The following is a 17,536-nucleotide window of genomic DNA, read 5'->3' as shown; positions in this document are numbered from 1 at the left end:
TTACAGCCAGATTGAATTGTACTCAACAGATTTGAAACATGCATCAAAAAATCACCTATTAGCGATGGGCAAAACGAGTTTACCCTTCATTAAACAGTCTGAGAGTATTAATGGTCTTAAGCTTTCGTTTTTCCAACCACCAACGTTGAATTAGGCAAAATGTTTCGCTTGCGGTCAAATTATCTTTTCACAACACAGTTGAGAAAATAGCTAATTGAGTGCTTTGTTACGAAATAGTCTTTTATATAACAAGAGACAAAATTTTAAAAATCGAGTTTTCGTTGATGAGTCGTAGCTGAGGCGAATAAAAGCACGAAAACGAGGCCGTTTAACTTTTTATCCCGAGTATTGTAATGGATTTTACAGACTGACGGCGTCGAAAGTAGTGCTTGAAACATGAAAAGTTCGCTATTTGCAAGGCATATGGCAACGGTTTGAAATAAATCAAATTAAACGTGTTTGATGGCTGTCTAATTAGAAATTCATTAATTTGGTCGACGTAAACATAACAAATTGTGACAATAAAACGTTGGATCCCATTACGGTTTCACATTATTTAAATGAAAAGCCAATCCGTATTTGTTTCAATAACCACAACATATTTGATGCCACATCTCGTTCGAAGAACAAATGTGCAAATATTCGGTTTGTGACAAACATTTTATTTCCGCTCGTGTCACATTTACTTCTTAACTGACCAATTGAACCGCGTTTAGTAGGACCTGGTTGTTTAGCACTGCAGCCATCTATTCATTTCATGTGCAGCCTTTTTGCCGTTCATATCGGAAATATTAATTTTGACAATAAAATTGAGTGAAAAATATGAATTGATGCTCCGTTAAACAGCGGGAGAGTATTCATCACAGGGTAATAATCTTTAATAATTCGAAACGATTTTGATGCTGTGTGTGGCTCGACATATATATATTCAAAATTCTTTTTTTTTTAATCATTCTCATTTTATACGTCCAAAATCATTAGCCTTTAATACCTTGGTTGATATAATGTAATGCGTATGATCCGTAGAACAGTGTAATATTCACATTTTACCATTTACAACGATAACAAGTTAAGTGCATGCTAAAATAAACATATTTGAAAAACATGAAATGTATGTAATTATGTCTGTGTATACTACAGTAAACACATGACAAAGTTTCGTCTTTTTCGAGTAAAGGAAAAAAAACACAAACGCCAAAAAGTTGAGATGTTCTCGAGATAATTGCAGTCAGCAAAAAAAAAATCGGAAAAGAAGTGAATGACATAAAAAAAAGTTTATTTCACATACAAGATACACATATACATGATATATGTGGTAATGGAATTTTATGTTACATTACACAGAGAGTTACGGGAGTGTATACATGTGACAAAGCATTTTATCGAATCCGAAGGGATAGTGTGAAATGATTTATGATACTTGATAAACTTGACTTTTCTCTTGTTGGCTGTTACTTATACGGATAGTTCGTTGCTGTTGATGATGATGTGTTGATAAGAGATCACCTTTTGCGATAGATTTATTTATATATCTAGTAAATTGGGGTTGCTTTTATGGCATCGTGAGTGTGACGTTGTGTACACATAAAATATATATAAAAAATATGATGTTCCAATGGAACATTGATATACACATATATATTGATTAGGGTGGTCCGAAATAAACTTTGTTTAATTATTTGGCAGGGCTTATTGTTCGGAATTTTTTCGGGAATTATTAGGAATTTGAAGACTTTTTAGAAATGTTTGGAATTTTAGGAATTTTTCAGAACTTTTAAGAATTTAAATTTAAGGCATTTTTAGGAATTTGAAGAATTTAACGAACTTTTGAGAATTAACCTTTCAAAATTTTGCAATTTTTTTTAGAATTATGAAGAATTTAAGAATTGAAATTCCACTTAATAAGCCCTGTTTCTTAAGCTTCCCTAGCAACTCTGAAAGCCCTTGACGAGAAACGAAGATTGACTATTGACATAAAAAAATTGCTCAGATTGAGAAAAAACAAATGGTCCAAAAATCAGGCTTCACAAATTCAGTGCTAAATTTGAACTTTAATCTGTTTATCAATTTTGAAATGGTAACAATTTATACATGAGAGTCTGGTGTATGCAAGAAATACGATTACAGCCCTTGTCGATATAGTACTACCGAGTGACAATGTCTCAAAGAAACAGATCTAACTGGAATTACTAGAATCTGTTCCTAGTTACAACTAAGAAACAATTATAAAAATTTGGTTTGTCATTTAGGGTTTTCAGAATCGCTAGGGGGACCCAAAAAAAATAGGCGCCATAAATTGTTTCATGCAAATTTGAACCACCCTAATACTGATATATACATAGAAGAGCCGATATGGCATAACTTGTGCAAAATCATTGGCATGGCGTCGCGTTATAATGATACTGTTTTTGAAAATATAATTGAAAATTTCCTCTCAATTTTCTCGCTTAATGCTGACAATGACTTGCATCACACACACACAATATTTTTACTTTGTCTGGTTGCACACATGTCGATTATACGTACTATAAAAATAAAAATTACATTGAAAATTCATCTCACTTATTAACTGTAAATATTCACATTTTATATTGTACATTAAACATCCCGTATCCGGTTGATCATCATACACAAACTGAAAACTAAAAATAGACAACAATTCCTTTATATAGTTTATATAAGGCAATTATGCAAATATGCATGGATCTAAAGATCAAGATTAAATTGGTACGCTTTGGCTATGTATGGCATACATGTTACTTTGTATGCATACCACGATGAACGATGTACAACTCAAACATGAATGCTCAGTCGAATTGTAAATAAAATTAATTAAATTAAGTGTTATGTAAGCAAATTTTCTGGAAAAGTTTTCTTCGCTCAGTCGGTGCATTCAAGAACTGTTGTATAAGCTGTATTAAATATGTGGGCTGCTGGGTTGGTTGGACTTTCTTTTCAACATTATTTTAGTAACAGAACGTTTGTTGTTCTTTTCCAAATCGAAAATGGTAATCTGACTTTTTGTTGGTTGGATAGGCGAGAATAAGTAAATTGCATTTTGAATTACATATATTATACGAATCTTGTGCGACTTTCGATGTGAGAGCCAGGGTGTTGATGGTAATCAACTACAACAACGAAAAAAAAACGGGAAACTATTAAACGCGAAATGGTAGATATTTATGCGAGACTCATTTACATCTAGCGACGGTGATTGACTTTCGAATAGGTTGAATGACAAGTCGAACTGTTTGAAGTGAGTTTTACATGCCAATTACAATGTAAAATGCAAACAGTTCAGTTCACGATTACATTAAGTTTGACCTAGACGACTTTTGTTTCTAAATTCTAATTAGTACGAAATGCTAGCTGAATTTGGAAGTCTGACTGTGCTAAACTTAATAATGATGATAATCAATGTTCTTGCTATCTCTCGACTATGTCATCTGTTACAAACTGCAACGCCAAAAATATGCAACGAATTCTGTTAAATGTTGTTGTTATAACAAATTGAACATGTTTAAACAAATGAAGTAATAGATTTAGGGATTGTAAACAGATCTTTACAGAATCAGTGAACCGGCTATTGGGCATGAAAACCCACTAACAACTGAGGGATTCTTTTGAAAAACAGCCTACCGAAATCGGACTCATTTTCCAGTGGACTTTTTTCTATGTACCTAGAAAGGACTTCGACCCTAGAACCCAAAACCACTTTCAAAAAAATTCTTCGAAGCTTTTGTGACTAGTGAAAGGTGATCAAAAACCGAAAACTTGCACTTTTCTTACCAAAATTTCTCCGGGTACACGAGCCGTACATGGTCGAGTGGGGTGTCATTAGAAAGGTAATCACATGTACTATTGAGCCAAATAGAGACTCATTGGTTTTAAAATTAATCCACACTGAAATATGTGCAGTTGAAGTTTTCAACCGAAAACTTGCACTTTTCTTACCAATATTTCTCCAGTTATACGAGCCGTACATTGTGGTGTGGGGTTTCATTTGAAAGGTAATTTTATGTGCTTTTGGGCCAAATAGGGTCTTATGGGGGTTTGAAAGCATCTACGATGAAATATGAGAAGTTGAAATGTTTAAGTGCCCATATTTCATCGCATATGCATCCAAACCCCATAAGACCCTATTTGGCCCAAAAGCACATAAAATTACCTTTCAAATGACACCCCACACCACCATGTACGGCTCGTGTAACTAGAGAAATATTGGTAGGAAAAGTGCAAGTTTTCTGTTGAAAACTTCAACTGCACATATTTCAGTGTGGATTAATTTTAAAACCAATGAGTCTCTATTCGGCTCAATAGAACATGTGATTACCTATCTAATGACACCCCACACGACCCTGTACGGCTCGTGTACCTGGAGAAATTTTGGTAAGAAAAGTGAAAGTTTTCGGCTTTCGATCACCTTTCACCAGCCATAAAAGCTTCGAAGAATTTTTTTGAGAGTGGTTCAGGCTTCTAGGGTCGAAGTCCTTTCTAGGTACCTATAAAATGTTCCACTAGAAAACACGCGGGATTTCGGTAGGCTGTTTTTCAAAAGAATCCCTCACTGTCTTTCCAATTACGGAATTAATGAAAGTGTGGTTCATATTTGTGATATTATAATGTTCAAAATTTAAAAAAAAAATTGAATCAGGACGAAGCAAAATTTAAAAGAACGAATCAACAAAACAATCTCTCATTTTAGAGACTATTTTCGGAAAAAAACATTATCCCACACTTTCTCACTGAGAAATTCTCAATGTTTTCCAAAATTTTCCGATTTTTTCCCTTAAAATGAAAGCAAAATAAAATGATCGAGTCTGGTTTTTGACATTTGAATTTCAATTGTCAAAAACCAGACTCGATCATTTTATTTTGCTTTTACCTTATTTTCACAGCTTTTATTTTTGGAAAATTTGGGAAAAATGGAAAATTGTGAGAAAATTCTGGAAAATATAGGAACAATTTCGCTGCATAAATATAATAATTGGAGTATAATTATACCACAGCCTACAATAACCAGCTGTGGCCTTTAAATTAGTCAGGATTTTTTTTACATTAGAGATAGGATATCACCAAACACCCCAGTAAGTCTAAGAGAACTCGTGAATTCACCTAAAAGATTATATGACATATCCTGGTCATTTCCACTTCAATTCCGCTAAGGAAACCCCTGCTGGCTCCTGAAAAACCATTCCAGGTAACCGGTTTTAGAAGCATAAATTGCAGAAAAAAACAGGTTTTGTTTTTTTTTGCATTTTGTTCCGGTCTTAATTCCCTAAACAGGATTCACAACAAAACTGACAATTTAATTGGTTGATCAAGCATTCTTTGTAGACATTTCACTAATTTCTTAGTTTTAGTTATTTATTTTGCATCAATTGAAAACGATTCGCCCGAAACGGTTTTGCCTAAATAAGCGTGAGAATTATCAAATCAATCATCCGATTCAAATTCACTTCAAATTTTTGACGCAGAAATCATGAATCATGAACGTACTTGTTGTTATATAAGTCAATTCTAATGCACTTGTTGGTATATTTTGTTCAGGTTGAAAGAAGTGACGAAGATAAATAGCAAAGACAAAAAAATCCGTGCACTTTATTATTCATATTTAAATGTGGTCAAACGATTTTCTTTTCACCCAGGTATTGTACCATTCATAGTTAAAACGAATCGACCCAAGCCCAATATGGAACACAAACAAGTTCTTTTTTTTGTCTCTCGATGTATAAAACTCAATCAAAATAAATTCAATTAATGCTTCAAAGATTATTGCCTCCATTATTATATGACCAAATACATAAGTACGATGAAAGGATTATAAAATTATTAAAATGGCCTTGATGATAACTAAATCACTACATGTGATTCAATCACTGTCAATATTTCAAATCAAATACACCCATCTCAAAAAAAAATATTTGTTGGTATAATGCGGATCGGGGAGATGTATAGAAAAAAAAAACAACTTTTGACAGGCCAATGAGAAATTCAACTACCAATTTTGACTTAACTTTTTTTCTGATTGTTAAAAGTTGATCGATTTTGTGTACATCTAACGATGGTAAAATCAGTGTACCCGGAAAGTCAAATAGAGTTTTATGGTCGTAACATTAGTAACCTTTTGGTATTCGCTTAACCTTAGCGGTACAGTAGGTGGCAGGCTTTAATCTTTGAATTAATGATATGTCTCGGTAATAATGAATGACAATACGTGATTTTCATATTGTCGTACAGTTAATATTTGCGTCTCTGTGTAGCCCATCATCAGTACGATTGTCGAAGCGCACGTGATGCGACTACGATCAAACATTAGTAATTAATTGAAGAACAACGTTACATTTCGTTACTTTCGAAAAATTTGAATTTACTTTGACTAATATAACCTTAGGAAAAGAGAAGCACCGAAAATACAAAAAAAAATAAAATAATGAAACATCTTCGGAAATTATAACTATGTTTCGGACTACCTATACCATCGTGGTAACAAATAATGGTAAATTGGTCTATAATTTTACGAAATATTTTGTTGGTATAAATCGAGGCAAGGCGGTGAATTTTTTCTTCTTCAGAAATTGATTTTTCCATTGCGTATTGGAATCGATGCGTTTATATGCATGACAGTCTTGAGGCTCGGCTTACAATAATACATAATGCGTTAAGCCGAAAACACACGAGCAATTTTGCGTTGCTCAGATCGACAGTTATGTTGCGTTTTCCATTGTTTAACGTATGCTTCAAATCGGATTACAATGTAAAGCGCTGCATATCAACAACTTAAATTGCTCGTGTATTTTTGGCATTACCAGTACAAAAGATTGTCTTAGCAATCTGGCATTGTTGAACTTCCACACTCTGAAATTACACCGAATCTATGCACGTTTTGATCCATAAGTTAATTAGACAGACGATTTCAGATGTTTTTGTAAAAAAAAAATCCAGCCAGTAGGTTCATACCCATAACGACAGCTTTGATTTTTAATTAAAAAGAGATAAATTTTAGTAACGAACGTCTATTGATTCAATTCTCCGGTTTTATTGCAAATTTGAGCTTCAAATCGCACATAACATGAATGTATTAATCAATTTATTACAGAAGCATATATTCAAATAGCAGTAATGCCCTCCCATATCAAAATCCGCATCATAAAATTGTACACAATTTGGTACATTACAGAGTGGGCTTTTTTTTCATACCAATATTTTCAACATTAGTTTCGCACGTTCATGATTATCGAGTGCTAATTGAATTGTATGATAAATGTAAGTGTGTGGAATATCATATTTGATAAATTAAAATTAGAAATATTATTGGTGTATACACAGCGCGACCACATGTGAATTTTAATTAGCAACGAAAAAAAAATCAACTCATAAACCCATTGGACGAGGAATTCTATGAGAATTGTTGTATGGGATCATTAATACAATGAAGAAAAAAAGAGAATATTTTGTTTAAATTGACATGATATTTTTAATGAATACACTCGATCACTGTTTCTATCTCCCCATCAAGTATGCTAACAATGTTCTAAATTAAAAAAAAATTGAAATGAAGAGACAAACCAAAAAAACTTCTCATTCTTGATGCTAACACAACAGAGATACAATCGTACATAAGTAATTAGTGATTTTACAATTTGTAATATTGTGGATGAACTATTGTACGGTTCGTATTATTCGTATATTCTTTTACATCTTGCATAAATTAAATAATTTTTTTTTCTCGTCTTGATCAGCGTACAATGCTTACTCACGCGTTGTATATCTACGCCTTCAAATGGATTTGACCATTTTGACATTCGATGCCGCCTTCTATACATCTAATTCAGCCTAAAAATACAATGTCAGTTTTAGATTAATATTTACAACAAAATATAATTAGAGCTGAATACGATTTGTGTTTTTGTTTGTTGGAAAAAAAGAGTTTTTTTTTCGCTCTCGATTCGTTTTGCCTAGCCACTAACGAACTATGAAACTGAAAACTTTTTTTTAATTCCAAGCGAATTAATTACATTTAAACGTTGTGTCAGATGGGTGTAAATTGATAAGCAATAAAAATGATTTTTTTTTTGTTTTAATAAAAATTCGGATTTTTTTGAAATGATAACAAATGAGTCACATTTCCTCTTCTCCGTTACTAATACCAAGGATAGAAACTCTCGTCCAATCATAGGATACCTCCGTTGGCCTGTAGAGACGCCAGAATATTTTTTAGTACACTGAGGAAAAAGAGTCGAAAATCTCACCTGTTGCTGGTAATTTTGGCTCCAGGTAATCTACAATAGCAGCCACAGCTGTGTCGCCGCATATAAAAAAGTACAGCTGTCGCTGCTATTGTAGATTACCTGGAGCAAAGCACTGTCAAGCACCGAAGCTGACTTTGACATCACTCAATTAGAAGGTCAAAAACACACCTGTCCTGTTAACTATTTTTTTTTTTAATTTTTGACAGCCATTGCATGAAAAAAAAATAGCCACTTTGATCGGTTCAGTCCTCTATTTGAGTGATGTCAAAGTCAGCTTCGGTGCTAGACAGTGCGTTGCCTGGAGCCAAAGTTACCAGCTACAGGTGAGATTTTCAACTCTTTTTCCTCAGTGTTAGTACATTCTTTGCGCTATATTTTCTAGCAAATAAGGCAAAAAGTAATACACCTAAAAACTCAGGTCAGGTCACGTAATTTCATTACGACAAACCTGATCTGACAATAACTTGTTTTATTTCAACCTGACAGATGAGGTGTCAGCTACACGTGAAATTTTCATACAACTTTTCTGAACCAGATCTGACCACCTGATAGGTCGAACCTGATGATTATCTTCAGGTTGCAGCTTAATTCAGGTCAGGTTGAAATTGATTAGGTTCAGGCAAAACCTGACCTGTTTCGAGACTGACTGAAATCGCTTCACTCTGTTGAATATCCATGAAATGTCATTAGTCATGAAGTTCGTTCACAAAAAAATAGATCGCTAACATCGATAATATGTATTATGACAAAATGTACTAGAAATTTAATTTTACAAAAATCTATTACATTTGAGCTTTAGTTTCCAGACAAGCATTTCCCTATCGATTTGAATATGTATTTGCAAATCGCTGCAAAGCTACCAATCCAACCTCAACGAATATAACATATAAATCTCAATGGGATTAGTAAATCTCTTAAGAAGCACGTACAAATCAATGATTCGCCCGATGCTTACCCCTCTCATAGGTTTAGCCTGGCTGTTTTTCAAAACCATTTTTTCTTTCTCGTATGCAAAAACAAAGCATTGAGACGAGGTATAGAAATGTAGCGATAAGTGGGGAAATCTAGAGCAAACAAGTGCTTGCATTGAGTGTACAATGTACTCGAAAAATGTATTCCTTAGTGTTTTAGTGACAACAAGGAAGAATTGTTGATAAGTTCAAATTATTAGAATGGCAAAACTAAGTTTAAATCTGGACCAGAATCTGCGCTCTAGAAAAGTCTATATTTAAATGGACATCAAAAGATCTGGCTCATCATCTAAATTAAACATTTCCTAATTACTCACCAATTTCTATTTGGTAGTTTTCTTGCATTATTTTACTATTATAATGGTCCATTGTTTTAAGAGGAATATTATTGTGTACATGGACCAACAATACAAAGGCATAGAAAAAAAGGAATGGGATGGAAAGAACGAAAATAAAGAGAGTGTGGTCAATTACATAAGATTGTTCTTGTGATTTTTTTTTCTGCTTCATTACTCTGAATAGCAATCTTCTCTTGAAATTAACATTTTATTATTCCATTTAATGATTTCCAAACACAATCCCCAATAAATTCCTTTGTGTTCGGATTTGTCGCAGGTGTGTCAAAATAAGCAAGATTTCCCAGAATATGCCGAGATTATTTATTCGAAAATTGTTATTCAACTTTTACGATTTTCGATGTAAATTTGATTTGGTTTTCAAAATCTGAAAAAAAAACCGTTTTGTAAAGTGAAAGAGAAACAATTTTAAGCTTTGCATGTCACCAAGGTGTGCTTCTTTCCGGCTAAGCCAGGATTACTGGCGGCATGGCAACACAATTTCGTAAGGTGTTCACATTCGATGAATGTGTGGTGTGGTGGGATTGAACAGGCCTGGGCAATTACATTGTTTCCATATTTTCTCTAGGATTCGATTGATTGACTACTGTTACGAGGCATATGAGGCACATTGTCGAACGTTATACAAAATCAATTACTCAAACCAGAGATCCATAATTAACAACTGCGTTTCACAATACAGAATTTAATTTTCTCTTGATGTATCAGGTGAATTTACAGCCTTAAATCCATTTCACGTCTATGAAGCATGTTACTGTTCAACCTTACCATACCGATCAAAAATAAATTTTCTCACGCGTTCGTGAATTAGTACATCACGAATCTTGCACAATTTAAAAGTGAATCTGAAGTTAAGGTCTTTACGAGTGACGTAATTATGTTAACATGTATAGAATCTATCTATATCCATCCATATCTGATGTATTATATATACAAAATACATGTTAATATGAATCATAATTACGATCCATAGATAGAAGTTTAAGTGAAATTGTGCAGTTAAACGCTCTCTACAACCAGATGCTTCGATATGGTGTACTCAATTCAAGATTTAGACAATTCCATTTAATATGTTTCGGGCTACATCATTAATTATTTGGCAACATGTGCGCGGATCATTCGAAATTATGTTACTTCGTCAGAGGTATGGTGTGCTACGTATGGTGGATGACAAAATATGATGTCATTTTGTCAGACGCGTTAGGAAAATATCCATCAGCCTGCGTAAAAATAATAGTGCCAAGTGGAAGCTATATTTATACACTAAGTGTTGTAATGGTAGCCATGTATGAGTTAAATTATAATGCAAGAATCAATTTCAGTAATTACTTTCAGCATAAATACAGAGGTGATTTATTCATAAAAGGAAATTGAGTCTTCTAGTTGTGAGATAAAATAGATTTAACCATTCTATGGTAATTGTTTAGTCAATAGCGTATGATGTATGGCATACACTGTATGCTTCACTCATTTCACTGCTAGAAAGTTTATATCCCGGCATTGAGGAATAGTAGATGGGTGAGGCACACAAGGTAAAATACAAAGTATCAAACGTAAGTTATTTCACTCATACGCACTCAGCCGCGCACTGACAAAAAAGAGTTGAAAATCTTACCTGTTGCAGGTAACTTTGTCTCCAGCAGGGCCTACTTTTTGGAAACTAATTTCTTGAATTTATCGAAATTTCTCGAATTTCTTGAATTTCCTCGAATTCGAGAAACTTCAAGAAACTTGAGAAATTAGTTTCTTGAAATTTCTTGAATTTCTTGAAGTTTCTCGAATTTCTTAAATTTTCTGGAATTTCTTGAAATTTCTTGAATTCGAGAAATTCAAGAAACTTTGAGAAATTCAAGAAATATTTCTCGAAATTTCTTGAATTTCTCGAAGTTTCTTGAATTTCTCAAAGTTTCTTGAATTTCTCGATTTTCTCTAAAAGTTTCTAAAAAGTAGGCCCTGGTCTCCAGATAATCTATTTTATCTGCTACAGCTGTATGGGGAGCTGCAGCTGTGGCAGTTATTGTAGGTTACCTGGAGACAAAGTTACCTGCAACAGGTAAGATTTTCAATCTTTTTTGTCAGTGCGGGAAAATATTTTAAAACGTAATGACTCATTTTCCGTGAGTGCAGTGAGTAAAATAACATTTGTATGGTCCAAAGAACGCAAAAATTACTTCTTGTAAGATGGATGGCGAAAACAATATTTCTGGAATTGATTCTCACATTAGTGAGACTCTCAAGTCAGCTCTAACAAAATGGGTTAGGCGGTTATTTGGAAGAGACGCAACTATAGGAATTTTAAGTGAAATGTGAGAGGCACAATCGGGTTTGCCTGATTTGACCGTGTTAGTCAATAGATACTAGAACTTGCCCCTGAATTCTACATGTATGACAAAACCAACATTTTGTTTCATATCCATTATATCTTCAGCATAAGCAGTATGTGCGGATACGAGGAAACTGCCACCTACAATTATTACCCGCACTTAATGAGCTCACCACAAATCCATTTATCTTAAATCTTACAAATTGGCTAATTGAATAAAATGAAGAAGAAAAAAAATCCGCAATGAAACTCGCTAATAAGCTCACTAATTGAAACAACCTCTTCGATATTAATTGATGTACAGTCATAGCACTCTAGAGTAGCTACGGTACAGCGTAAGTGTTTGTCTTGGTCGTTTTTTTTCGACGTAAGAAAGAATAAACATTTTTTAGTGGGAAGTATATTTATAGTGTGAAGAGCAAAACATCGACTTGATCGAATGAAATTGATATACTAAGTGCAGAACACAAATAAGAGAAGCTCAGCACTTCTTCAGTGTGGTACTTAGATTCTAATTAGATCCAATCAAAAAATCACAATCGGCTGAAAGTTTTCTCATTAAAAATCTTATTCGATTTCAGATTCAGATCTCTTTCGTACCGATTTTATACAACACATTGACAAACGATTTTCCACTCGTGAAAATCGCTCACCAATAACCCTGAATTGTATTAAGTGTGTTTGCATTCACAGTTCTGATTAGATTTTTTTTTGTGAAGTCAATCATTCTTGTAGTGTATAGTAAAATCATGCATATCAAGGGTTTGAGATGGGGCAACAAGTACACCGGTTTTCCGTTTCCCACGCTGCATCGCATGCACATTATTCATTACTTTATTCGTTTACAGAACTTAACTTAATGGCCGTTGGATCCATTAAATTTTAAATATTTCGATTGAAACAAAATTTTATTAATTTGCGTGGGTGTTAAATGGATAAGAAATGAATGTTAAAACCGAAAAAGAACCGACAATTCCACTAAACAAACATTTTATAGTAAAATCCGTAAAATCGCTGAAGATTTGTAAACAAAAATGACACAAAGTAGGACAGTTAATGTTCTCTGTTTTGATAACCAGTCGTTCAAACTCGCATAATATTTATGTATATATAAATATCATTGTGTACACACAAACCGTATTATACTCTTACTCTTAACTCACAACAATCGAAAATTCAATTACGCTAAAACTAATGACACAACCAATTTTTTTTCGTTTTTTTTTTTCATTTCGTATAAACAATCAAATGAAGCACACAATCAATTACTCATTCACTTTTATTTTTTGAGCTATTATTTAACAGCACAATTATTGTTTCATTAACGAAAAATAATTGTAAGCAAATTGCATTGGAATTGTGACACTTTTTTTGTGCTTGTTTCTTTGCAACACTTTTCATTTAAATTTAATTATCGACTTACGGCTAAACAGTTTGTGCTATTGAACTCATTTGTTAAAAGACTTTAAAAGTTATTGACGTGATTTAATTTGGTGTTCTTGTCTTTAATTGTTGATTTACAAAAAAAAAAGAGAATTGCGAAGACCTGAATGCACACCAGCCGTAAATACAAAGATCATGACTGTAATTAATTTTTTTTTTGGTCGTTTTGTTCCTTAATTTTATCGCATTACACACTTTTGTTATTTGGCATTTAAAACCTTATTTTACCGCTGAAAAACTGTTTGTGTTGCTGGTCAAATGTGTATAACATTACACCAAACTAATGTTTCTTTCCATAACATCCATTTACCACATCGTAATACCTCTTCTCAGCATTTCAGGTGTGTGTCTGTGAGTCTGTTTTTTTTTCTAATTAATATAAATTGATCTATTGATTGCAAGCAAAAAGTTCATTATCCTCCATCAGAAAGCAATTAACTTTTTATCTGTGATGCTACTACATTAATAGCTAACAGGTATTAAGGTATATATGCGGCTAAATCTCCATTTCAATTAATTATTATTTTAGTTGTTGGGAACATAGAAACGAAGAAACCGATAAATCAAAAACCGATTTTGAAAATGTAGCAACTCTACACACGGCGAAAATTAATATTCTCAGAAAGAAAAAGGAATGTTTTCAGCTGTGTGGCGGTACGAACTTGGGCAGAAATGATAATAAACCAACTCGACTCATCTTTTAATAATTTGTTGTTTGAAACCAATTTTACGTTTGAATTATAATGACGGAGGGAATAGAAACGGTTGAAACATATAAACACATAAGCGACAGGGATTTAAATTCGGATTACAGCTATTAGGATCGAGGATTTAATTTTAAGGCCAAACATTAATATCAAATGTTTTGTTTAAATATACGCACCATTAAAAGGATGGTTCAAGTTCGATCTTTTATTCCCAAATATAATCCGAAAAGGATACAACGAATTAATCCGAATAAATTTTTGAACATTCACATTAACATTTTATTAAGTGTTGGGGAAGGTTGATTTTGTAATATAAAATAATTTTGTTCTGGCTTATTTAATTGGTAATAATTGTTTAAATTGACATGTCATTCAATTTGGAATAAACTGGCCACATCGAACACGGAACATAATAAAGAACAAACTGTACATTTTTGACTTACTCGATTCAAATTCTTTTTTCCAATTCAGATATTTCTTTTAAATTTTTATATTTCCTTTCAACGGACAAGTCCACTCCACTAAATTCACCACACTTCTCTCGTCAAAACATTAAACTTAACCGCAAAAATAAATAATTTTTTATTTCATTTCAATTAACCGTAATATTTAATTAGAACCAAAAAAAAGTCTTATTTTTGTTGTTGATATATTCCAACTGAATAACATTCAAATCGCACACACCAGGAGCCACACGACCGTCTAGATATCGAATCGAAATGCAACTGAACTGACAAACGTTACCGGCAACTGAATTGAATCAGTGAATGAAAGTAAAGGAAAACACTGTTACAAAAATCAACATGATACACGAATCGGATTTTATGAGCAAAATGTTTCAATATACAGTGTGTGTTGTATATACCTCTGTTGTGTATTATACAAACATCTATGCATGTTTTTGTATATCACGCACTTTTTTGTGAGATCAAAATATTCGTCTGAACTCGGCGAAATTTCAACTCAGCGAAAAGTTGTGTTGCTTCTCAAAATGTTCAATGCTCTCTCTTTACTGTTTTGTTCTTTGAGATGAATTGTGTTTTCTGTTCTGAAATAGTTTCACGAACTGGGAAAGTTGAACAGAATGGAAATGTGTCACACCAGGAACGGTAGTTTTTATTCTAACAAATAAATGGAAACAATCGGAATAATTGGAAATTTGAGCTGATTTATCAGAAATTGATTCGAAAAACGAATCTATTTGGAAAATAAATCATGCACCAGTTAGCTCTCATACATATGGTATATTGTTTACAAAAATACACTGTTTTAGTGTTTATACAACTCAATTTATACCGAAACAATATATACATTCACTCAGTAAATACCTCGTTACCACTCTGATGATTTCTATTACTAAACGTAGTGAAAAATTGAGCTGCGTTTCAAGCTTTAGGTTTTCGAATTTGCATAAGTGCGAATTTTATATTGAAACAAATTGCGGTAAGCTCAAGCCACAAAAGCGTTTTTGTTTATTCATTTTAACGGAAAAAGGTGGTTTCAAATTTTTGGCTGTATAATATACACATAGCCAGCGTGGATGCGCATACGAAATATATCAACCATGATGGATAAAATTCTGTCGTTTTGCAACAATGATGTTATAAATAATGCCATGCCATTAAGTGTCTTTATGTTTCCTTCCGTACGGCAACTGTAAAATAAAATATCAGTGAAACGGGATCTCCTGTTAAAGAAGAATTTTTTTTTCACATGGTGCCATTAATAAATAATGTACTTCAGTGTGCAGCTGAAATTTAAAAAGGCAAAATGCGATTGTAAATATTAATCAAAGAGTTGTAAGTGTGGAGAGATGCAAATCTCCTGTTTCCAATGCTGTTAAAACTAACATTTGGCACCTGACGAGAGAGACTGAAGAAAAGCTTTAAAAATTTGAAAAGAATGTTGATTGCGTGCTGACTTTTACTTGTTGCACATATAGGGGATGATCAACCACGGAAGTTTTGAAAGTCTTCAGTGGCTTTTTCAGATTTTTCTAACTAATTTTATCATATAGTTTGTAATTACTGTCAAAGTGTCTGAACTGAAATGGGAGCTCCTATTATGTGGTTATTTTAGATGCAACAGAATATTTCATGTTTCTTCAATTTATAATGTGTTCATCATATCAAAAGTGTAGTACTTTGCATCGTTTTCTAAGCTTTCGTCGGAGGTAAAGTAGCTGCAATCACTCGTATCGTGTCAAGCAAAGAACGTAAAGTACCGTTGCGCCCCATAGCAAGGACAAGAACAGAATTTTCAAGAATGGCTTATTATTGCGAATTTTAATTTTGAGTCTGTTGGCTGTAAGAGATAAGACAATTTCTAAAATGTCACCAATGTTACATTAAATTTAATAATTCAAAAATCCGGATGGCATGGCTAGCCGATTGTTCGAAGATTTCCCGAAATAACTCTTAAAGTTATTCGGAATTAAAATTCCCAATAATAAGTCCTGTTTTCAAAAGGGGCCTCGTCATTTTTCATATAAAAGTATCTCCTTTGAAAATTGAAATTTATTTCCGTATTATTTGAATTTACAAATAGAATATTTCACTTAAGTCCTTCGAAGGCGGAATAGTTCCCAAAATCGATGCTACATTCCCCTTCTGGATAGCGATACTAATTCGTTGAATTAGATACGACGTCGCACGCTTTTCGTTTGTATATTCCGTGATTTTGCTTCCGATTTTCTTTATCAATTCCAATCCCAACTTTCCGAAAACACCAGATGTCTCAGTAGCGACTGGGATAAAAATAAACTGGCTTGCCAAGTGAGAGTAATGATCTATCTTTTTAGCCTCAGCTCTCCTTGCTACAGAACCAGCATTTCGTGACGAAGAATTTAAGTACGAAGGAGCAAACGTATCGCCACAAGTAAAATCCCACAGCAACGATTTTCCTCTCGCCCACGGTATTAGTGTTAATCCGTCCGGTTTTTTCCCATCGGGTCTGGAACATCCTGGCGGTTCAAGAATAGCCGGAATTGCTCCCGATTTCAATGCTCGTTGTAGGATGTTATTTCCACTTGCATGACGTGAATTCGTACCACTCGCTTTGATACACGACAAACCATGGTACCCATATTTATTGACCTTGTCTCCACAAATACAGACATGAGGCTGAACGATTGGTGCACCAAGTCGTAACGACAATGCAACACGAAACTCATCGTTTGTTAAATATGTTCCAAGTTGCGGAGATGGTAATACATTGAGCCAAGCACCTGATTCACGTACGGCGTTTGCTTTGAAACGAGCTTCATTAGTTTTATGTTTCAACAAACCACCCAGGAAATTAATTTTGTGATCTATTTCCTTTGACTCCCAGATTGATTGAATATTTCGTCGATGTTTTTCGGGAAGATCACCAAACTTTTCGGACCAAATTTTTTCTGCCTCCAACAGTGCTGGATCAATTTGTCGGTAAGGTTCAGATAACAAACTGTCCACCAAATCGGAGACTTCATAAATCGATGACAAAA

The 17,536-nt window shown here is 33.6% G+C and overlaps 1 protein-coding gene across 1 annotated transcript in view; it reads right to left on the bottom strand.

Annotated features, from left to right (window-relative positions):
* The window catches only part of LOC119067877 (band 4.1-like protein 4), an 84,920-nt gene extending 70,128 nt beyond the window's left edge, over positions 1 to 14,792 (bottom strand). The window contains exon 1 of the mRNA XM_037171146.1: positions 14,496 to 14,792. The gene's annotated coding sequence lies outside the window, so the exon portion shown is untranslated. The remainder of the gene's footprint in view (positions 1 to 14,495) is intronic.
* Between the last annotated feature and the right edge of the window lie 2,744 nt (positions 14,793 to 17,536).

Source organism: Bradysia coprophila (assembly GCF_014529535.1).
Source record: "Bradysia coprophila strain Holo2 chromosome X unlocalized genomic scaffold, BU_Bcop_v1 contig_130, whole genome shotgun sequence".
In the NCBI taxonomy this organism is placed as follows: Eukaryota; Metazoa; Arthropoda; class Insecta; order Diptera; family Sciaridae; genus Bradysia; species Bradysia coprophila.
This window is presented reverse-complemented; position numbering and strand designations above follow the sequence as displayed.